The 24850-nt window shown below is 32.8% G+C and overlaps 1 long non-coding RNA gene across 1 annotated transcript; it reads right to left on the reverse strand.

The window, feature by feature from the left end:
* Window positions 1-7115: 7115 nt before the first annotated feature.
* On the reverse strand, window positions 7116-9990 carry LOC143046590 (uncharacterized). Its single transcript, XR_012969170.1, has 2 exons — window positions 9900-9990; window positions 7116-8071 (listed from the first exon to the last, which is right to left on the reverse strand). It is a non-coding gene; the product is annotated as an uncharacterized LOC143046590 (long non-coding RNA).
* Window positions 9991-24850: the final 14860 nt, after the last annotated feature.

Below are 24850 nucleotides of genomic sequence, written 5' to 3' on the forward strand. Positions count from 1 at the left end.
TGCATTACAGGATCCTGACTTTGGACAGGCACATACATACAGAATGTGGAGGGGATAACCCTCCCCTAACCTTGGACAGTGGTGTAACAGTACAACAAATAACGAACTATATATATAAAAATAAGTACACCTGATATCAATATTGCATATACATTCAAACCTTATAACAAAACTGCTGCAATATACTTTTATGTGCAGATGCGTTTTTGAGACAGATGATTGTCAAAGTAACAACAACCCGACCAATGAGAAGAAAAAACCCACATAACCACCAACATGTCGTCAACGCAGCGAGAAAATTTCGCATCTGCAATGTGCTTCTGCTGGCCCCTAAACAATAAGTGTTCAACGACATGGACGCCACAGTTAACACCATAACATACAAATGAAAAAAAAAATAACAACCAATAAACAATAACACATGAATAATACAGAATAGAAATTCTTTACTTGGGGCAGTTGCAAAAATGCGGCTGGTTACTAATGTTTTGGAGTTCTCAACCATACACATATACCTCAAGCCAATGTAGAATAGACAAATAGTGAGCACCAAACACCCATTGAAATATAAAAGAATATTCATACATATCACAAACTAGTCAAAACATTTACTAAATTTAATCATCGGTATAAGGACATCATTCGTAAATATAGCTCAACATGCAGAATTCTTATACGTTCGGGTATTTATAAAGCACAAAAATGTCAGTATTCACCTCGGAAGCTAACAAATAAAAATAAAATCGAGAATGGAAATGGGGAATGTGTAAAAGAGACAACAACCCGACCAAATAAAAAAAAAACAGCAGAGGGTCACCAACAGGTCTTCAATGTAGCGAGAAATTCCCGCACCCGGAGGCGTCCCTCAGCTGGCCCCCAAACAAATATATACTAGTCCAGTGATAATGAACGCCATACTAATTTCCAAATTGTAAACAAGAAACTAAAATTAAAATAATACAAGACTAACAAAGGCCAGAGGCTCCTGACTTGGGACAGGCGCAAAAATACGGCGGGGTTAAACATGTTTGTGAGATCTCAACCCTCCCCCTATACCTCTAACCAATGTAGAAAAGTAAACGTATAACAATACGCACATTAAAATTCAGTTCAAGAGAAGTCCGAGTCTGATGTCAGAAGATGTAACCAAAGAAAATAAACAAAATGACAATAATACATAAATAACAACAGACTACTAGCAGTTAACTGACATGCCAGCTCCAGACTTCAATTAAACTGACTGAAAGATTATGATTTCATCATATGAACATCAGGCACAATCCTTCCCGTTAGGGGTTTAGTATCATATCATCATAACATATATGAGAAGAACATAACCCGTGCCATGCCAACAACTGTTGTTAGAATAAATGTGTTTACTTCCGATGCAAAGACCTTATCAGTGACTCAATATTAACGCCAAAATATGCAATCTTTAATGACTTGACAACAGTATCGTAATTATATCCCTTCTTAATAAGTCTATTCAAAGGTTTTGTAAGTTTCTGAGGTGAATACTGACACCTTTGTGCTTTATAAAGAATATTTCCATAAAAAATTGGATGTGAAATACCTGAACGTATTAGAAGTCTGCATGTTGAGCTATATTTACGAATGATGTCTTTATACCGATGATAAAATTTAGTAAATGTTTTGACTAGTTTGTGATATCGAAAACCCTGGTGTAATAATTTTTCAGTAATACATAAATTTCTCTCGTTAAAATCTAAAACATTATTACATACACGAGCGAATCGTACAAGTTGAGATATATAAACACCGTAAGATGGTGACAAGGGAACGTCACCATCTAAAAACGGATAATTAACGATAGGAAATGAAAAATCATCCCTTTTATCATAAATTTTAGTATTCAGCTTTCCATTAGTGATATAGATATCAAGATCGAGAAAAGGGCAGTGGTCATTGTTAGTATTAGCTTTATTTAAAGTAAGTTCAACAGGATAAATTTCATTAATATACATACTGAAGTCGTCATTATTGAGAGCCAAAATATCATCCAAATATCTAAAAGTATTATTCAATTTGTTTATCAGATGTTGTTTCGATGGGTCTTTGCTTATTTTTGTCATAAATTGTAACTCATAACAATACAAAAACAGGTCTGCAATAAGTGGTGCACAGTTAGTCCCCATTGGAATTCCGATAATCTGACGATATACGGAATCCCCAAAGCGAACAAAAATGTTATCTAGTAAAAATTCAACGGCATATATAGTATCAAAGCATGTCCAATTAACATAGTTTTTTTTGTTTATTGCTACTAAAAAATGACCTAAAAGAGTTTGAACATATATATTCACATTCTGATTTTTTGAATGCCCATTTAATTAGGTGTGTGATTTTTTTCTTAATGAAAATGTGAGGCAATGTGGTATACAGGGTAGAAAAATCAAAACTTTGAACAGATTCAAAATCACCAATATAAGCATGCAATTTATCAAGTACTTCCAACGAGTTCTTGACACTCCAAAAGTAATTTATTCCACTATTTTCGAAGGCCTTATTTGAACAATTTATTATCAGGTTTTTAATTGTACTAAGTGTGCTGGTAAGAATAATAGACAATTTAGTAGTTGAACAATGGCTTGAAGACGAAATAAATCTATATTTGTAAGAGGTTTTGTGTAGCTTCGGAAACCAATACATAGTTGGGACTTTCATTGTATTTGGCTCTGCTTGTAAAGCGGTGGCTAAAAGTTTATGTTTGTTACAGATTTCGTTTTCTGAAAATGGAGTCAGTTGGAATGTTGGTGAATTGGTGATTTCCTTTTTCAGAACCTCAATGTAAAATTTACGTCAAACGATAATAATATTATTAGCAGCTTTATCGGCCGGGACAAAAACATATTCCTTGGCTAGTTCTTTTAGTTTATGTTTGATACGAGAAATAGGTTTATTGTGGTTATTGTTAATAGTAAAATGTTCTTTAAAACCTTTAAATAGACTTATTAAGAAGGGATATAGTTACGAAACTGTTGTCAGGTCATTAAAGATTGCATATTTTGGCGTTAATATTGATTCACTTTTAGGGTCTTTACATCGGAACTAAACACATTTATAAAAAAAACAGTTGTTGGCATGACACGAGTCATGTTCTTCTCATATATGTTATGATGGTATGATACTAAACCCCTCACGGGAAGAATTGTGTCTGATATTCATATGATGAAGTCAAGTCTGGAGCTGGCATGTCAGTTAACTGCTAGTAGTCTGATGTTATTCATGTATTATTGGAATTTTTTTTTTTTTTTTTTTTGTTACATCTTCTGACATCAGACTCGGACTTCTCTTTAACTGAATTTAAATGTGCCTATTGTTATGTGTTTACTTTTCTGCATTGTCTAGAGGTAACGGGGAGGGTTGAAATCACATAGCCATGTTTAACCTTTGTTTGCGCCTGTCCCAAGTCAGGAGCCTCTGGCCTTTGTTAGTCTTGTATTATTTTTAATTTTAGTTTCTTGTGTGTATGATTTGGAGTTTGGTATGGCGTTCATTATCACTGAACTAGTATATATATTTGTTTATGGGCCAGCTGAAGGACGCCTCCGGGTAAGGGAATTTCTCGCTGCATTAAAGACCTGTTGGTGACCTTCTGCTGTTGTCTTCCTATGGTCGGGTTGTTGTCTCTTTGACACATTCCCCATTTCCATTCTCAATTTTATATAATATGATAATTGTACGAACAACCATTTCTAGGTTAATTTTAGACCTTGGTTGGTGAGAGCATATATACGTTCTTAACATTGAAAGAATTGTTGTGTTGTTGTCTTTTTGTCACATTCCCCATTTCCATTCTCAATTTTAGGTAATCGTCAAAAAGACATCAGTTCACTCGCGCAAGAAAAAAAAGGTGTAGCTAAAGATGGTTTGTATACAGTATTACTATGAATATAGGTGATGTCGAACAAATTTAAATTTTCTCAAGTGCAAATAGTTTGTGTTTCTAGAGTGAATACAGAATGGTACAATCCAACCTGTATTTTTTCATAAGTTGCTCGTGTACTTTCCAGAAAGTTCTCTAAGTATTATCGTAATTTTGCGTTCATTATGTTTTGAGATATCTATTCATTTTAAAATTTACCAATGGTTTTGATTGTTTTGTTTTCGCATAACTGTTTCGATGTAAATTAATATGCCTTTTATCATGAAACACACTCCGTGGCGGATCCAGCAATTTCAGTTTGTCGGGGGGGGGGGGGGTTGCATAAACGAATTAACGAGCTAAGAAGAACTCACTGCATTTATTCCTAAATGATTCATTACAGAAACAACCAATTTTTAAATTATTCATTAAAATTGGAGGGTAAGCTTGTAGCTTTAAAAACGGGTTTAACCCCCAATTTTCTTCTGAAAATGCCTGTAACGAGGCAGAAATATGACGGTTGGTTATCACTCGTTCTGTTATTGATAACATTTAATTTTTGACTGACAACTTTTGATTTTTGACTGACAACATTTGATTTTTGACTGACAACATTTGATTTTTGACTGACAACATTTGATTTTTGACTGATGACGAGTTTTTATGGAGTTGACCATTTTGAATATGTCTAGGAGTTCTGTAATTTGTTATACTTTATTTATAGTTATATTTTCAGAACTTTGCACTAAACTCACGCTCAATGATTGGTTAAAAAAATCATCAGAAATGGACATCCAACAACATTGTGGAATGTTACATGCATTTCGTACGAATAGTAATATTAATCTTAACCTTCATTAGTTTGCAATGACATTGACAAGTACTGCACTCTTGTTTATCTTTACAGAGATGTATGAAAAGGACCAGAAATGAATCAGATAAATCATACTGTAATGTAATAGAATATGTGGAAACAGTGTTTTTATTTTTCTTCGAAAACAATGAAAATGACCAACAAAACGACCTTTGTGTAAACATTTCAGAATACTAAGAAAATCAAACTCATCATAAAAACTCAAAAATTTAGTTCTATTCATAAATTACCATTCTACAATTTTTTTACGGCTATCTTTTGTCATACAGTTTCATTCATGACGTCATGAAGTTTGTTCTGCATATTCACAATAGGATCAGTTTGTATATAACTGATATCAAAATAATGAAATGTGATTTCACAAATGAAACAAATAACCAAACAAACACAGTTTACCCTTCGACATATATGTTACTTAGCTAGCTAACGTTATGTGTGTATCTGAATCAAATACATATCCCTTCTTGGTGCCAGTCTACATCAACCAATTTGCAAATGTCTTCATATTTATGGTATGTTACTGCCGAATAGTATAACATCTGGTTTCATAATATTTTGTTTTAATAGTAGCCGCTTCATTATCATACAATATTAAGGCTGAAACGTATTCATGGTTTATTGAGGTTTTTTTTTTAAAGTGTTTGATGGTGTTCTGTATCTTTTGGATGAGTCAAAGGCCATTATACAAAATCTTTTGCTTGAATCTGAAAAAAATGAGTTTTTGAGTTCTGATTAGTCTGCTTCAATATCAAAATAATGAGGTGTGTTTGGATAGACACATTTATTTGTAATGAGAAAATAACGAACAGACCAGAGGACAAATTTCTGACCCTATCAAATACTAATTTATCCGCCAGTGGTAGTCCAAATTTCATCCCCGTCAAGTCCTATTACCATAATTACAGGACCTACTTTTTGTCTGTTAATTTGTTCTTGTCCTGAAAATGCATGAACTATTTGCCACTGAACATTAGGCTACCAACAATCAATTAATCTTAAGATTAAGAGCCTTAATATCGTCCTCAATGTTATAATACGTGTAACTGTATGCTAAAATTTTATCTTTCTTTGAAATATTATGTTTTGTCAATAATGCTAAAATTTTATCTTTTTATGTTTGCTAAAATTTTATCAATTTTCTGCAAAGCTAAAATTTTATCTTTTTGGAACCTAAATTTTAGCTTTTGGTCTGAAAAGGAACCAGCTAAAATTTTAGCTCTCCTTTAAGTTACTAATTGATTCAAGCTAAAATTTTATCTATAACTTCAGGACTGATAAAGATTGTACAGCAGAATAAAAATGATTGCTCATTTGGGATTATCTCTTGTCCTTGGTATATACTGAAACAACTTTGAGTACTGAAGTTGAAATAAATAGATAAGATATACCAATATTTTTTGTTTTTTCTTGAAAAATGATTGACTTGATAAATACCGATCTGTTGAGTGAAGCTAACTGCAACTAACGTTTTCATTTGTTATTATATTTTAATCTTACACAACTGACCTAAATTTAACCCTATGCATCTGCATCCTGTACGTGCATAACCTAAGTCAAAAGCATGTAGTTAAATGGTTGTCTTAGGTTTATGTTTTCATTTTTTGTATTTCGAAAATTCTTTTGTTATGAATTATGCCGTTAGTTTTTTCGTTTTAATGGTATCACATTTGTCTTGTCAGGACCTGTTATAGCAAAGCAAAGTACAGGGTTTTGGTGTTTCGGGCCGTACGGTAGTAAATAATTGCTTACATCCACCCCATTTGAACTCAGGTAGATAGTTGACTCATCATTAATCATACGGGTATTGTGCTTGTTGTATGTCTCTCACCCCAAGATAATCTTTGACATGTCAACATGCATTGGCCAGTGGTATAGGGGGACGGTTGAGATATAAAAAAAAACATGTTTAACCCCGACTTATTCTTGCACCTTTCCAGTCAGGATCCTCTGGACTCTGTTAGTCTATTTTAGTCTTTTTTTAAGGTTTCGTTCATTTATATGTTTCGGAGTTGAGTTTGGTACCCATTTTCACTGACCTAGTGCACATATATTTTGGGCTAGATGAAGTTCGCACCTAGGTGCCGGACCTTCTGGCTGAGTTGAAGACCTACTTATGGCATTGTGCTGTTTTCTGCCCTGTGGTCGCGTTGTTGTATTTTAGAAAAATTCCCCGTTTTCATCCTCAATTTTATCAAATCCTCACACAAACATATACAGATATATTTTTGTTCACTGATATATATTTCCAAAGCCAGAAACATGTTGATACTACCAGAAAATGTTATTAGAAGATTTCTATTGAAATATCATTGATTATAATAACATATATGAAGAGGTAAAGAATGACATTTACCATTTGGAAACAGACCATTTTTGCAGTACAGTGTTTAACATGCACAACTCAGAAGATCGAATGACCACTCAAATCATAGAAATTTTCCAATAATACTATAAAACAAAATCACATTCCCTTCAAATCTTCCTTGTTAAAAGAGTAAATACAAATCAATCGTCTACAAAACACTCTCATATTCCTCCTAAAGATTACACAACAACACTACTAAAAACGAAATGAAGATCTCAGGAGCTACAGACGATTTCGACATAAATTTCTCCTGTCGTGACACCCATATATTAATGACATTTATGTTGTAGCGTAACATAAAAAGTATTCTCTCATGCCTACTTCTTATAAAATACAATAATAAGATAATAAAATATAAATATCATCTTGAGTTTTTAGGTTTTCACTAAAAACAATATATCGTCTACCTATTTAGAAAAAAAATCTCCAAAATCTATACTGGTTGAACCTTACACTTGCAGACAAAATAACTAAAATATAGGGAGTCTTGCCTAGCATAACACGCCATTGCAACATCGTTTAAAAGCTGGATTATATGCTACAGTTCCACAGCATGAACGCTCCCATGTACGATTTAAAACACCATTGCAGCATTTGTTGTAAGCTCGATCATAAGCTACTGTGCCACAGCACGAACTCCCCCATTCTTGATTTAAAACACCATTGCAGCATTTGTTGTAAGCTCGATCATAAGCTACTGTGCCACAGCACGAACTCCCCCATTCTTGATTTAAAACACCATTGCAGCAGGTTTTGTAAGCTCGATCGTACGCTACTGTTCCACAGCATGAACCCTTCCATTCATGACTTAATACACCATCGCAGCAGGTTTTGTAAGCTCGATCGTACGCTACTGTTCCACAGCACGAACCCTTCCATTCATGACTTAATACACCATTACAGCAGGTTTTGTAAGCTGGACTATAAATTACATTTCCACACAAATCTTCAAAATTTAAACAAATCAATATTATATGGTAAATAAACAGATATATTGATCGATTTTTTACCATTAAATTAAACCATGCAAGTACAAAGGTTACAGAGAAGTTAAAAACATGCATACATGATATTAGATGTGATATCATAAAATAAATAAAATAAAATAAACGAAAAGATAAGAATATAGAAATATGAAAATATATCCACAAAAATGAAGTAATAAGATTTGTTTAAAGAAATGTTTTAGTGTTTAAATATGTTGAAAGTATAGTTGTGAAGATGGAGTAATTTAACTATTGATACATCATATGAAATAGCAAAGCTGTCGGAGTGTCTTTATTTTTTTGTTTAGTTTAACAGTGTGTTGAATTTTAAAACATCATAAAATAGAGAAAGGAAATGGGGAATGTGTCAAAGCGACAACAACCCGACCATAGAGCAGACAACAGCAGAAGGCCATCATGTCGACTTATTTACAAATCAATAATGGGGAATGTGTCAAAGCGACAACAACCCGACCATAGAGCAGACAACAGCAGAAGGTCATCATGTCGACTTATTCATAAATCATTCCTTTCATCTTCTAAAGCCGGACTAACAAACATATAGTGATATTCGTCTTCGACATCTCCATTCTGGCTTATAAAACACTGTCTTTCATTTCTGTCAATATTATACAATTTCTACTTTTCTATTGGAAGTGAATAATTTGAAGTTCGGAATTTGCAAAGTGTACAATTATATATCTCGGTCATTGCTTATATTAAAATAATTATATCATCGCTGCATGTATGATACCGGAAATATGCAAATACAGGTACACGTAAATGTATTTACATAACAATCATTTTAATTTGGACTAACTGCAGCAACTTGAATCACATCCAAATTTATACACACTATTCCAATTTCCTTTTTTGAAGCCTTGTTATGATACACAAGGTGTGAACATTTTTACCGGTCTAGGCATCACATAGTGGTCGACTTAACTCATTGGGTATAAAAGAACTACATGTTTTCCATAAAAAAAATCACTTTTTTGTTAAGTCGAATTTCACAAGGTATGGTTCAGTTCTAAACTCTCTTCCGAAATGTCTAATGAATGCATTATTAGATATTTAGAGTTAGAGTCATGACTCAATTACTGGATTAAAAGCAAATGATCTACAACATGTACATCCCCTAACAGGATTTAGTATATCATTACCAAAGGTTTGCTAACCTTGATTAAAAGCTATCTTTTCCAGAACATGTATGCATCTTTGTGTGATGAATATACTATTGCAGTAGGTTTTGTTACAGTGCAAGATCATAACAGATAATATCATGAAGTATATTACATATATACAGTGATAAAGATTTTGAATATTGACTTTTAAGGATATATATATATATATATAACTATTTTCTTTCTTTTTCACGAAGGCTAACACAATCATTATTTTCGCGATCAAATTTAACGAACAGCAGTCTCATTTTTATTTTGACGCAAAGTAAAGTAAAATATTTAATATGATGTATTTATAAACGGCACAGAATACTCAAGTGCATTTAAATACAATCAAAATAAACACAACGTCACCGGTTTAAATTCAAAAACGTTGTGTACAAACATAGAGAAAAAAACAGGTGTTAAGAAATACCATTTACAAAGTTTGGCAGAAAATGTACGAATATCAATCGTCACAACTCGAATTAGGGGAATAATCCAAGGTTATATTATCGATTTCCGTTGAGTAGGGCGTTTGGTACTATTAAACTGCGTACTAAACCTTTGAAATAATAGCATCACGAAAAATGTCTTTTTTAAGTTAATTAGTATATTGACTTACCTGCTTGTGTACTCTTTATCAATGCAAAACACATCAATAGAGCAGTAAAGGTTCCTATGGAAGTGGCCATTTTTTCCTGAAGAAAATGATTGGATGCTACCAATTATTCTACTACCGTTTTAATAGTCTTGTTTAAAAAAGTTACCATTTCAACAGTGTTAACAGATCTTTGAATATTGTTTTAATTGGTTGCCGTACAAATACTGATTTTTTTTTAATTAAATTAAAATCAAACCAACTATAATTGCAATTGATATATATACAAATTCACAAAAATACCTCTACAATCTGTAGGTAATGTATCTTGGAATTGCGCAAGGTCATGTTTTGTTTCAGACCTTTAGTCACACCTTTTCAATTAACCCATTTGATGATTGAGTTTTCCTTAATGACAATTAAATCTTATATGAATTATTTATTTCAAAGTGGTTATTTGGTTTAAACTAGCTGTCAGTTACTTCAAGTACTTTGAAATTATACATTTTTATTATTTTGTTGTTTAGATTTATAGATAGACTGCCACGCCTGTTTTTTATTTGAATTTATTCTGCTATGTATCTATCTGAAAGTTAAGTCCAGTTCAACTGATTTTATAGTTTGTTCTTATGTTGTAACGTTTCACCACTGTCCAAATTTAAATAGAGAGTCTGGTGCCAGATATCAAGTTAAACCCCGAAACATAATGTACAAATGTATGTGCCTATATTATATCGATAGCTTGTAATGCAGCATTTGTCATTTGTATAGTATATGTCTTTTCTGTTATTATTTTGTACATACTTTAAAGTGATATGAATATCTCATAGCGACGGTTGCCACATGACTGTTAATACAAGTGCAGCAGTATCTGATTACCCTTCCGTACCTCCTGCATTCGCCATCAGGTTATTTAAGGTGCTCGTGTTGTTCGGTCTTTAGTTTTCTATGTTGTGTTTACTGTAAATATTGTCTGTCTGTTTGTCTTTTTCTATTTTAACCATGGCGTTTTCACTTTATTTTCGACTTATGACTTTGAGTGTCCCTCGGGTAGCTTTCGCCTCTCTTATACCGAAAATGACTTAAAATGGTAGTGAATCCATCAATTGTCTACAATGATTGTCTCAATTTTAAAACATGCTGTTTGATCAATAATCTCAACCTAAGGAAAAAAAGCCGAATATGTTAATTAACACTTGACAATGTGTTCAAAGTAAGAGGAATACTACAATTATGAACAATATTACATTTACCAGTACACGTATAGCATGTGATATAATGAGATTTGTCAATGATTAGCATAATTTGCAAGATTTTTTTAAAATAAACATAAACAAATTAAATGAAGCGTATTTATAACTTGTGAAATTGATCTTATCAAAAAAAGATATTCTTTACCTGATTCGTTTTTGAATACCAAATGATTGTTTCAATAATTAGCATTCACATACAATGTCAAATATTCAGTTATTTTGAAATATATACATCATGTATATGTCATTAAATATTAATTATGTTATTAGGTGTTATTAGACTTTTTAAACGTACCATGATTGGTTATTAGTCATGGTTTGACAGAAGTCAAAAGTTTAATAACACTTGATAACATAATTAATATTTAATGACATGATGTATATATTTCAATACTGTATCAAATGAGAACTAAACCCTGATGTTAGCCAAGTATTTGAATTTGGTTACTTGTTATAAACTTTAATTTTGTCTTATATAAAACCAAATTCATATTACGTAGACATAATGAAGTTCAACACTTTTGTACCTGTGTTTAGGCATTTGAATTTGCCCTTTGATAAAAAAAAATACTATCCGTTTTATGTGACTTTTTTTAGCAAGCTACTTGAGTAATTTGTATTATGTTAAAAATATGTTCCATACGTTATAATTGTAATGCAAAAAATGATACTGGGTCTTTGAAACTAATCCTGTTTTTTTTCGTTTTTTCCATGTTGATCAGTATCTAGAATTCTATGTTGTGTTGTGTATACTATTTGTTTTACTATCGATTTTTGTTTTTCTGACATAGTATCGTAAGTCTTTTTTCGAGTTTGGATATCCATTTTGTATATTTCGTCTCTCTTTTATCCTGTATTCCCTCGGCAATTTGTCTGTGTTTGAAGAATACATTTATTGTGTAAGGTGTTAAGAATAGATGAAGCAAAGACGTATATTGTCGTTGTTTGAATATCTGAAGCATGTGAAGAAATAATATATTCCTAAAAAAAATAATAAAAAAATAATTACATTTTATGCGTCTCGAACGCTCTACAAGATTTTAATTTACATATTTGTTATTTATATGTGTGCAATATGTTATAACTTAGTTCTTCAACTAATTATCAAGCAATGTATGCCTCAAGAAAGGTTTTAATGCCAATTTTGATCATGTATTTGATTTCATTCAACATTTTAATTAAATACCGCTTTCAACACATTCGTAATGTTTCATTTTGTTGTTGTATTATGTATAATATCAAAAAATGTATACATTTTGGTTATAGACTTGATTTTTCAATTTCAATTTCTTGATTTGCACGTATAATTACTCGTCATTCTCCAAAAGTATGACGTGTGTCTTAATTTCTTTTGACAAAGGCTGGTTTAGAACATGTAGAAGGTTGTATGTAATTTACTCGACAATTTCTCAACATTCTGAATATGGTCTCAACATGTCTTGACAAATTCTTTACAGTTGAAAACTGTCTTGAAATTTCTCGCCAAATTTAGACATTCTTATTTTTCTTATTATGGCTTGAAATATTCTGTACATTTCGAATTGTGTTTTATCTGTTCCTGACAATTCTGAATTTTACAAATCATGACCAATATACACGATACAACTTGATCTTTATTTCTCCTTATGTAATTTACTGTTGTTTCAAGTTACTGTAGTACACTTATTGCAACAAAATTAAAAGTTGGGCATGTAACAATTATGTAATATAAAATGTGGGTCAATAAATAGTTTATAAGTTCAAATATGGGTATGAAATTAAAAGTATTAACAAATATAAATGTGGGTAAATCGATATAAACTAATTGTAATGTGGGTATGTCGATATAAACTAATTGTAATGTGGGTTTGTCGATATAAACTAATTGTAATGTGGGTATGTCGATATAAACTAATTGTAATGTGGGTTTGTAAATAATTAAAAATGTTGATTCATTAATCTAATAAATTAAATAATTGCTTAAGGTGGCTCACCCCAATAGTGACCCCCGGTAGAATTTTTTTATTTTCACATATTCTGTAGATTTTTTTATGCTGAATCCAAAAATGCAAAGAAAAAAGGGGGTCACCAGGCTCGTTTTCTCCTCAAATTGAAGCGAAATGTGCGATTTTGACCCTATTTCCAAACATGCCCACCCTTCCAACAATAACCGTTACATCAAATTCAAAGACTTTTAAAACCAAGTCAGTATGATTTTTATGTGAAAAAACATTAGAATTTGAAATGTAAACCTTTCCCTTGGTTGTTTTTGACTTAAAAATCCTTTTATTTTCAGATTAATGTCTAAATTTTGCATTTTCTAATTTTAGTTTAAGGCAAAAAATATTGGTTTAATCGATTTTTCGTAAAATTTCCCCGGTAGATTTTTTTTAAAAACAGATATGTCAAAGCTATGAACTTTTCGAACATTTTAAGGTAAAATAAAATGGGGGTCACCAGGCTTTTAAAAAAGTTACGAGCTTTTGTTTAACCCCTCTACCCCATAAGGTCTGATTTCATTGCACTCCATTAATTACTTAATTGTGAATTCTTTATTGATGGCTTTAATAAAATAATGTTTGTAATTATATCAATAAACGATTGCTGAATATAAATGTGGTTATCGTATTACTGTTTCTTATCAAAAAGTGAAATTTTGATTATTTTGGTGAAATACGGTAATTTTGTCTGGCGCGAGTTGCTTCCCTCTAATTTGGCGCCATTATCGGACCAGAGGAATTTCAAGGTCGCCATTGCCGAGCAGCATACTATATTGATGAATACGACCATGTACATGCATAACAGACATTGTGGCGAATATACAACGATGAAGGTAGAGTTATTACATAAGAAAACATAGATTTCGATATATTAGGCAGCCAAATGTTATCAGTATAACGAAAAATACAAACTTGGGGGTTGTCTCAAAATACTCGCTACTGTTGAAAATCACTGCGGCTGAAACCTTGCACGGGCTCAATTTCTGTTCCATGTTTAATATTATAGATCGTTATAGCTGGTATCTTATTTATGTGTTTATTTTACCTTTTACAGACAAGTTGTAAACATGTCTGGCCAGTTTTGCAAAATATCCGTGTGCAAACGGCCGAAGAGGAAGGGATGACATCTACTGTCATTTTTACGCTACCGTTAGCAATGGTTAGTGTCAATGAATAAGTCTTTTTTAATCATCATTTTTAATAACTTATTTCGTAGCCAAGTTAGGTTCATATTAGTCAGAGATTAGCCCCAGCTTGTCTGACAAAACAGCCGTTGGACGTCAGAGAAATCTCGGACTAGGGTCATATGTATGTGGGGTACCCCATAACTTCCATCGGGACAGTTTCTATTCCTTGACCCCAACTATATTTCTCTTCCCATTTTACTCTAACCCCCCCCCCCCCCCTCCTTTTTACTTCAATTCTTCCATCTCCTTGCCCCAAGACAAAATATATTTCAAAGATACCCCCTTTTCCCTGATCCCTCATTCCCCTGTCTCCTTACCCCTGTCCACCCCTCTATTAAGGTCTGGGGTTTGATTGACTTCTTTATTTTCTTGAGAATATGATATAATTGGCCTAATTTGTAAATGATAAACCCTACAGTAGGAGGCAAACGAAGGATTCATCTTTATCAATCACAATTTGTTTACCATTAACCCCCCCCCCCTAATTCTGTTAGGTATACAAAAATGTCTTAAGGTCTAGTAATAGAAGTATCAGGGTTAAACATGTACAGAATGCGGCCATAAGTATTTGTCACTTGAGATTTTTAGCTGTTTTTATATATTGTATATAATATAAAAAAGAAGATGTGGTACGATTGCCAATGAGACAACTATCCACAAAAGACCAAAATGACACAGACATTAAAACAACTATAGGTGTATACATTTTTTAAAAAAAAAAATATTTTGGATTGATTTTAAGCATCCTGGTACCAATAGAAGCAGTATTATCACAGGTTTATTTTTTGGTTATATTTTTTTTGTGTCTCATTTTCATTATTTTCTGTTCAGAAATTCGATATACATGTATATTCAACCAAATTAAATTATAAAAAAAATATTTTATGTTTTCTCAAGGGAAAACAAAAATAAATGAAAACGAACCTATTATCAAATAAACACATATTAATTTAGACCATTTTAGTTCTTTTAAGGTTACCCTTGCATTGTCAGTCTTATCAAACTTGCATGTACCTCCCAAATTTGGTTTCTGTTCTCCAACTTCAGTTTGCCTCTACCAACGTTATGAAACTAATACACAATTAATGCATATATATATGCTTACTACATTGTACCAACAAACACACATGAAGTTTGAATTTTTGGTGGGGTCGCTTTTACTTTTCTAGAGTTATGCCCCTTTACAAATTAAAAAAATGCTGAAATTTTGTTCCTTTCTTTAACACAGGTTTGCTTCATCCAAATGTTCTGAAACTTATATGCAATGCTTACTACAACAACACTCAGATCAAGTACAAATTTGGGTGGTGTCACCCTTTTCATCCTTTATATGCAAGCGGCTGCTCATCTGTGTCCCATGGACACATTACCATTATGAACTAGTCTACATCTATATGCTTTTGAATGTCAATAATTGTTGATTTTCTGACAAAATTACTCTTATATTTAATTTCAGGCTGCAAGTACATTTGTACATGTACATTGCAAATGGAAGGAGTGAGCTTGGAATGTTCAACTTTACTTGGAAACTATTGGCAAAGTACTGACAGAATTTCATGAGAAGCCAGTATCATATTCTAGTCTTGCAACCGGAAACTATGCGTAAAGTGCTGAAACTTAAGAACAACATTCTACATGTATATATGCAATATATGTTGCCACAATCCACTTAAGGAGCTAAGATCAACTATAAATTGGAACTACATGTATATGCTTTAGTGCTGTCAAAATCCTTTAAAAAATCAAATCAAAAGGACCTACTTCACCTATATATATAGCTACCTGTCCCAATGATGAATACAGATCATATATATGAGTCTACTCTTATAAATAAAACAGTGAAGGAGAATTAAAATAAAGAAAATATAGAGCTGATCAGCTACATGTAATGATTGTACATGTACATGATGTATAAATGGCAACAATTCGTACATGTATACTAGTACATTGAAATTAATTATATTAATAGATGTTTTATAAATTTGATCTCATAGATATTAGAGGAATAAAATCAAATTTGAAAAAAATTGATTTAGTTGAGCCTTTTTTTTAACACCAGTTTTCAGGACATATTATGGTATACCATTGACTGTCCGTCGTCAGCATGTCGGACATATACTCAAAAATAATAAATACTAATAGGTACATGTAGTAGTCAATATTGTGTAATCAATAGGTCATCTTCATGTATATTTGGTGTATGAGGCCTAAATTAAAATATTGTTTGTTTGCCCTTTTCCGACCCTATGTTTTGAAACGGGGTAGGTAGGTAGGTAAAATATTTTATTTTTTTTCCCAAAAAAATAACTTGGCTCGGTATATTATTTGTCATGGGTAGGCAGGTAGGTAAAATATTTTATTTTATAGATACAAAATCTGCATAATGTCATTTTTTTGTCCGTTTTGTTTTTGCAAATAAGTTTTCCGCTGGGGCTATTAGTTTTGAAAAAAAAATATATAAGAGATAACTTTGTACTGGTAAGATAATGTCCGGGCAGACATTATTACTAGTAGAAAAAGTCCCTAGAGTGTTACAAATTTCGTGTGTGCCTTTTTTTCCAATAAAAATGCTATAAGACTTAAAACTCAATTGTCACGTATTTTGCATCACATCTATAAATGATCTGTATGGAAAACTTGGCGATTTTACTGCCAGATATTCTCCACTTTACAGGGTTTTGTCACTTTTGGTTCATGTCAGATATAAATAATTTAGCGGCATCGTTAACATAATCATTCTGATATGCGGATTACAAAAGGCCATCCCTACATAGAATACAATGTCCTTTTACAAATTAGTTTGTACACACTTTTGTATCAAACGAACTTTTTTGTAAATGAACCCTGCTCTTTAAGTTTAAAGGTACAGAGTAACGTACTTCATATCATGATTTCAGAAAGCGTTCAACATCGATTTCAAACAAATGCTTTGAAACTTCAAATGCAAGTGTTCATGTCAAACGCTCAGGTGATACCAAACGGACTGGACCTTATACATAAAGATAAAACCCGAGGATTCCTGTAAAAAAGTTTAGAGCGGGAAATACAAATATAAGATTTTTGGTAGGAACGAAAAAATAAAATAAAATAAAATCTTGCTGGTAAATACAAATAAAAGATTTTCAGGCGCAACGAATTGATAGGGTCGGTCGGTAAAGGGCAAACAAACAATATTTTAATTTAAGCCTGAAATGATTATTAAATGTCTTATCACAAATTAAAATATCAAATGAGAGGATGTGATATGATTGTAAATGAGACACAAGAGACCAAATAACACAGAAATAACTATACCTGTAGGTCACCATATGGACTTCAATAATGAGTAAAACATATTCTGCATAGTTGATTTTAAAGGTCTCGAAATGACAAATGAACAATTTAAAACATTTAAAATGAGAAAACTAATGGGTGATTTATGTACAAAATAATAAATGAATAACAAATATGTCTGTCTTGCAGGGTTTATCTGAACTTAACCTCATTTTCATGGACTTGTCTGTTTCTTGAATTCTAAATATGTTTCAAAATATTTGGTTGATGGGATGATTGTTACAGAGTCCGACATAGGGTGGGGGCTCATTGGTGGATTATATTGCAAATAACTGAAGCCAGCCCCGCTTTGGCAGTCAGTCCCCACATTGCCACTAGAGAAATAAAATAACTAAGAAAAAAAAATTAAATCACGATAATTTCCTGTCGATATGCACATCTACATAGTATGTCCTTATTATCTACAAAGTTTCATGAAATTCTGTTGTGTGGTTTCAGAGGAGTTTCAATGACAAGCTGTTTGCAGTTGTATACTGCAACAAATAAGTTCAAAGGGGCATAACTCCTAGAAAAATAATTCGTAATTTCCTGTCGATATGCACATCTACATGGTATGTCCTTATTATCTAAAAAGGTTTTATGAAATTCTGTTGTGCGGTTTGAGAGGAGATGCAGTGACAAACTGTTGCAGTAGTATATTGAAGCAAATAGGTTCAAAGGGGCCTTACTCCTAGAAAAAAAATATGTATATCTAAATAGTATGTCCTTATCTAAAAAGGTTTCATAAAATTCTATTGTGCAGTTTGAGAGGAGATGCGATGACAAACTTGCAGTAGTATATTGAAGCAAATAAGTTCAAAGGGGCATAACTCCTAGAAAAAGTTTGAATCATAATTTCCTGTCGATATGCACATCTGCATAGTATGTCCTTATTATCTAAAAAGGTTTCCTGAAATTTTGTTGGGCGGTTTGAGAGGAGTTGTGATGACAAGAAACAGGACTGATAGACTGGCTGATGGACGGACGGACGGGTAAAAAATGTTATACCCTGCGCCATTTCCTTGTGTAGGTTATAAAAATAGGAAGATGGGGTGTCATTGTTTATGGGGCAACTCTTCACCAGAGACCAATTTACATAGAAGATAACAATTATGTCCCCATACGGACTTCAACAATTACTATAAACTGATATACCACATAGTCAAACAAATAAAAGTCCCAGAAATTACGTTTTTTTTTTATATGACTGCACATAATGAAAATTAAAGTTGTGCATACTGAATGATCACTGGCAAGTATTTCAAGCATAATACGGATGAGAACATGCAGATAAGTATCAATTATGAAAGTTATGCAAAGTAAGACGGGAGCAGTGGCGGATGCAGGAATTTTCGAAAGGGGGGGTGCTAGCCCAGGGCAAAGGGGGGGTGCAAAACATATGTCCCGATTCAAATGCATTGATCGGCCAAAATAAAGGGGGGGGGTGCGCACCCCCGGAACCCCCCCTCTGGATCCGCCACTGGGGAGCTAGATTTATGGACTGCCATAAAAAAAAAAACGAATGGACAATTACGCTTGGTGCATGTGTAGGCAAAATTCCCCCTTTTTACCCTACGAGGCTTCGTATGTATACATCCAGCTATTTGAACACCCTGTATAATCAAGGGGTCATCTGTCAGATTAGTCATATTTCTATGTTAACCATACGATATGAAAATAAGCAGATGTGGTATGATTGCCAATGAAACAACTATCCACCAAAGTTCATATTTAAAATTCAATATTATAAATAAAAAAAACATTATCTCCTTTTATCATCACGCATAGATCGATGATTAGTTATGCATTGTCTTTGCCACGGTAAGATCAAATCAGTGTTCACAAACAAAATTGTCATTCACATTTTTTGCCGCATTGACATCACTCAACTATATTTGTGATCATTTGTTTTAATCAAGAACTTTCCTTATTAGCTTACCTTTTAAAAAAGCATTTCAAAAATTAAGATTAAAGTTAAAGTTTGCCAACATCACCGGCTAATAAAGCGTTCTTCAGGGAGTAGCTTTTAAATTACAATCCAAACTGTTCTTGAACCTAGTAGTAGTATAGATTTTTTTTATATATAAAGTCTTTAGTAGTGTTTGAGACTGCCCGGCACGATGCGGGTGAATGTCCTAGCAAAATCCCGACATGGTGAAACCAAAAATTTTGCGGTTCTCCGCAAAGCATGCAGTATTTAGGAATTATATCATAGACCGATATATAAGGTCGGAATACTAGGCCAGTCCCGGTTACTTTTGACAGTGATGGATCCAGGGGGAGGGTTCCGGGTTCCCCCTTTTTTGGACGATCAATGCCTTTGAATGGGGAAATATAGTTGGAACACCCCCTTTTTGTCCTGGGTTGGGAACCCCCTTTTAAAATGGCTGGATCCGCCCGATTGATCGTTGCTGGATCCATTAGTCTATTTTAATAACATTCAGTGCTCTGATTCAATTATTTTAGTTTAAATGCTGATATTTCTTTTTTTTTTAATATGAACTCGGTTGACATATTGATAGATACAACAGAAAATTGCAAATCAACAAAATAACAATTCACAAAATAAGTAATAGAAAAGTATCATAAAAATAGAAAACATTGGTCCCGATGTCTTAGATTATAGGACTAAGTCTAGTGTTCCGGAAATCATGGAATTGTGATACGAGAAAAATTATCAGATGATTTTCGTGCAGGTAAACATATCTTTAAATGAAAATGTTAAGTATTAAGTCTGTTAGAAAATTGACATGTTCAAATTTGTTTTGGTATAACTATAATTATCAAAATTTTGCAGTGGAAAAATATATCGCATACTCGGGAATAATCTCCTAAAAATACTTGGAAATAAAGATATTTCAAGTTTTAAATATATTTATGACAGAAACAAACTGTTATAAAACGCCAAACCGATTATATCATGATAACAAACCCGCCCCGATGTTTTAAACCATACTATACGGGCAGAGACATATATACACATACATGTCTCTGATACGGGTCACAAGTTTACCTGTTTTTGAAAGCTGTACGATGACATGAAGTTGTTTACATCGCTATCATTTGTTTACAGTTAATCATTGCGTCATTGGCAAAACATTTTCAAAAATAAATATCCACGACATCATTTAATTCAACTGGTATTTTATAAGTGAATTCAAAATATGGTACGAACGGACCCAAGAGGCGACCGTGTAAGATGAGAATGCGTTTTGGGAGCGAAGCGGCACCAACTACCGTCGACGTCATACATGTGACTTTGTCAGTATTTATATATTCTTTTTTTTTAATGTTATGCTTAAATCATGTATATTTTTCTCCTTTTAAACTTTTATGCGAAAAATGAAGAAAGCACTGTGAATTTCTGACCGTTCGTATTTCCTGTTTTGAAGAACGTTTAGCGTCACTTGTTTACATCGTCAAGGGTGCTTTCATACACGCCCGCGTTCCAAGGTCGTCAAAGCTATTTTTGAGAAGACCCCTTAAAGCGACCGTTTCCAAGGCACTCGTCGTAAGAAACATGCGTTAAAATATGCGCATTGGTAAAGGGCCGAGCCACCTTAAAGAACAAAACCAATCATACTGTAGACATATTTTATTCTACATGCTTAATTTTTAATGTGAATACTGCAAATAAACAGGTATTGTACCAAAATGTGCCTGTTTAAAATTACTAAAGTATTATTGTATCATAAATCTTCTTTGGTCTTTTTTGACTTTTTTACTTATAGTGCTATCACAAGAAAAGAATAATAAAAACAAGTGCCGAAAGGGGGACTGATTAGCACATGTAACAAGAACACACAAGAAGCCGCTAATGAAAGCAATTGCATTTGAAGGGTATGCTAGAAACTCCTCTTTAGTAAGGTTGGTTCTTTGGACTGCTCATTGTTAGTGAATCGTGCTTATGGAAACAGTCGGAAACCCGGTTGAAATAGAACAAAAGAATCGAAGCTCTTTGTGAGAGAAGGCGATAAATGCTTACTGTTATGTTAACTATAGTGACAAAATTTTTAAAAACTAATACAAAATTACAATTTTCTTCTCAATTACGAAGTGTTTTATTTTAAAAACACTATTTGCATAACATGCATAAGTTTTCAATTTATCTTGTACATAGTTAAGCAGAACAATTAGATATAAAGTCGACGACATGGGTATCTTTCAAGTCGGATGTAGAAAATGCAAAACCTCCGATTTAATTTTTTTTTTACCACGGACGAAAAACATATCAATCTATTAGTTCAGTAATTTTTGTGTCTGCCCTTCCATTATGTGACTCAAGATAAAATTCCAAAAAAGGGGTAACAACTGTATCGAAAAGAGAGAATCGAATGCCCCTTTTTATGTTATGGCGTGTTTGAATGTCTTGATATCGTACAAAAGCAAGAATATTTCATACATCGTCTCGCTTCAGATTCTATCATTTTTATATATCAAAGCTACAGGTTGACAAAAATCACAGTACTAAAAGATGAAATATATGGGTCAAGTGTAATACCTATCTATTGAATCACAAAAACAGAGTAGGTGTGTTCGAATAGCTATTTTTTTACTGAAAGGTCTTGATGACAGTCTTTTAAGTTTGATGATGAAAATGCATATCTTCGAAAAATTATAATTTTTTGTGTGTGATATCTAGGGTTTATAGTCTTCAACCACTAAAAAAATCTAGTCTGCCCTTCCACGAAATATTTAATTAGATTTTTGTTAGATATTTTTGAATTTTCGAAAATTCCACCTGACAACCGATCAGACAATAGTTTTAAATTGAAACGATGCAGACAAGATCATTCACTGATGTTCATTAGCTAGTCGATACACATGTCTTTTAAAACATATCTGACATATAAGGATCGTAATGGTGCAATGTGGATAAATTTATCGGTTTCCTAGAGCAAAATTGGCAGCGCGTCATCCTTACAATGGCTTCCATTTCTACGATTTTGAAAATGAACTGGCGTAATGCGGAGATAATTTTGACGAAGTAGAATCCTGACTGGAAAGTTCTATCCGGAGATGTCTCAAGCAAGGGAATGAAGTAAGGGTTATAACTACGAAGCTATCAAACCTGTCTTAGCTGTTTTCTGTTTAACCAACTGCAAATAGTGTATACGAAAAACAACTTTTGTATCAATATCAAGGCTAAATAAAGGCAACAGTAGTATACCGCTGTTCGAAACTCATAAATCGATAGAAAAAAAAAAACAAATCCGGGTTAAAACCAAAACAGAGAGAAACGCATTAAATATAAGTGGAGAACAACGAAATGATCCAACTTATAAAATCTGAAATGGGGTAGTTGTTATAAAGGAGAGTAAACGCATAATTATTTTTTACAACGGACGAAAACCAGCGTAGTTTTAGTCTGGTATATCTGTTTGTATTTTGTCAACATACGACAGTCAAGTTTGATATGTTTTCGCTAATGATTTTGCAATTAGAGAAAGGACTTTTTTTACTTTAAATGTGTCTTTGAGTCCGGTATTTGTGTGAGTTTATTTTTCACTACATTCCATTCCCAGTGGATAGCTTTAAACGGATATTTAAATACAGATTTTGTTTTTATAATTTTATTGATTCAAAATTATTAAAATGCCTTGATTGAAATTATGTATTATTCATCGGAAAAATGTTACATGTATTATCATCCATCGTTTTTTTCCCTTCGAAATATCAAAAAGTCAAATAAAAGTAAAATATGTGTTTGAGAGTATTTATTCTTATCTAAAAGATATATAAGGTGGTCCATCAAATTGTTTCATTGTTTAGCAAAAAACACCGTTACAGCATCTTTTGAAAGTTGGATCATAGGCAATAGTTCCACAGCAGGCACGTTGCTTTGGAGTATTCAACACTCCATTGCAGCAAGTTTTGAAAGTTGGATCATACGCAACTGTTCCACAGCAGGCACGTTGCTTTGGAGTATTCAACACTCCATTGCAGCATGTTTTAAAAGTTGGATCATACCCTACTGTTCCACAGCAGGCACGTTGCTTTGGAGTATACAACACTCCATTGCAGCATGTTTTGAAAGTTGGATTATACCAGGTAGTCCCACATGCAGCTAAAAAAAGATGGTAACCATAAAAACGTGGAAACATAAGTAAATATAAAAAAAAGATGTAGTTTGATTGCTAATGAGACAACTCTCCACAAGAAACCAAAATGGCACAAACATTAACAATTACATGTCACCGTATGTCCATCAAAAATGAGCAAAGCCCATGAAATGACAAATGTAAAATAATTCAAACGAGAAAACTAAGCCTGGTATCTTTGACAACTATTTGACCTTTAGTTATCAAAGGTACCAGGCTTATAATTTAGTACACAAGACGATCGTTTCGTCTAAAATAGAATCATTAGTTAAGCTCAGATCAAAATAGTGATAATCTAAACAAGAACAAAGTTGAAGAGCATTTATGACCCACAATTCCAAAAAGATCGGCAAAATACAGCTAAGGTAATTAATGCTGGGGAAAAGAACAGGTTTAAGTTTATAAATTGTGACTTCGATGGGGAGTTGTCTCATTGGCATTCATACCACAAGTTCTGATATCTAATCATAGATTCCAGAATAAGAATTTAGTTAATCAGACGCGAGTTTTGTTGTTAAAGATAACCATTGACGCTCGAACCTAATAAAAAGGCCAAACAAAGTAAAATTTTGAAGGAACTAAAATTCAGAAAGATTTTGTCAGATACATGTACCTGGGTAAAAAAATCAGCTTTCCCGAAACGGTCACAAGATTTATGATCAAAATTCAAATTACTTCATAATACAACATTAAGCAATGCTCTAGAAATTAACACTTAACACATCGACATTTATTTACAGGTTCTTTGTTGGAATAGGGTTATATCTACAAATTATATCATATCTTCTGCTTATTATTCTGGGAACGTATTGGTATATATTGGTTTGAAGGTATTAATACAATGATTTGCAGAAATATTTTATCTTTTCTTACATTGTATGTTTACACTTAAAAGGTAATTCAATTTTACAAAACAATTCCGTTGTATATACATATATATGAACGCAAAAAATGAACAATTTCCAAGACCCTGAATTGACTTGTAATTTCAGTCTGTGATCAATTAAACGAACCCGATTCGGTTTTCTGTAATAACGAGACACATATCAGGAAAACAACTATAGTTCCTTTGCACTTGTCCATTATTCCCTGCAAAACACAATTTTATGTTTCTTTTAAATACATATTCTACTTAATCTGAAT

The sequence above is a fragment of the Mytilus galloprovincialis genome, chromosome 9, assembly GCF_965363235.1.
Source record: "Mytilus galloprovincialis chromosome 9, xbMytGall1.hap1.1, whole genome shotgun sequence".
Lineage (NCBI taxonomy): Eukaryota > Metazoa > Mollusca > Bivalvia > Mytilida > Mytilidae > Mytilus > Mytilus galloprovincialis.